The following is a 942-nucleotide window of genomic DNA, read 5'->3' on the forward strand; positions in this document are numbered from 1 at the left end:
GGCGGGCTGGGCCACATGCCAGGAAGGGGGCCGGAGGACGGGCACCCTCCTCCTGCCAAGAGCAACAGCAGGAGAGGACAAGAATGGGGAGGAAGCCGAGCCGAGGAACCGGGGCTGAAGTCACTTCCTACAGGGCTTCCTGTCCCCCCCAGGCCAGCGCCTGCCCGAGGGGGATGCCGGCGAGCAGGGTCCAGCCCTGCCGTCAAGTAGCGCTGGGCAGGGGGATCCCATGGTTCCCCCCTGCTGCCAGGGCTCCCCTGCTTGCAATGTCCCTGCTGCCAGCACCAACAGGGGATGGAGGACATGGCCCACGGGCAATGCCCCAGCAGGGTGAGGGTCTGGACAGGCTCCACGGGCACGCCAAGGGACCCTTGGGGCCACATCTGTGTCCCCACCACAAGCCTGACCTTCTCCCCCTCGTCCCTCGGTCCCCCAGTATCTGCAGCAAGCGCTGGCCACATCACGTCCCCAGGGAGGGGTCACGTGCCAGGCCCCTTCCCACCGCCTGTGCCAGGCAGTTGTGGGGGTCTCCAGTCCCCCCAGCATATGCAGGCAGCAATGTCCAGTGCCACTGCACAGACACGTGGGCAGATGCCACCTCCTGTACCCCCCAAGTGCCCGGTGCTGCCCCAGCATCCACCGGGTGAGCAGGGAAGGTGGCACAGACGAGCTATGGGGTCAGCACAGGGATCCCTCCCCTCCCAGAGTCCCCAAACTCACCATGGATGATGCTGAGCCCTGGCACAGCCCCGTGGCACCCCCTGCCCTGTAGACAGTGCCCTGCACTGCCCCAGCCCCTGGGTGCCGCCAGAGCTGGAGCCCGGTCGGGATGGGATGCAGCCGGGGAGTGGATGCAGACCGGGGTGGGGGGGGTCGCTGCAGGGCCCAGCCCTGCCTCTCCTTCCTTTCCCAGGCAGGGGGCAGGCGCGCAGGCAAGCAGGG

The sequence above is a fragment of the Egretta garzetta genome, unplaced genomic scaffold (genome assembly GCF_000687185.1).
Source record: "Egretta garzetta isolate BGI_Z169 unplaced genomic scaffold, ASM68718v1 scaffold849, whole genome shotgun sequence".
Classification (NCBI taxonomy): domain Eukaryota; kingdom Metazoa; phylum Chordata; class Aves; order Pelecaniformes; family Ardeidae; genus Egretta; species Egretta garzetta.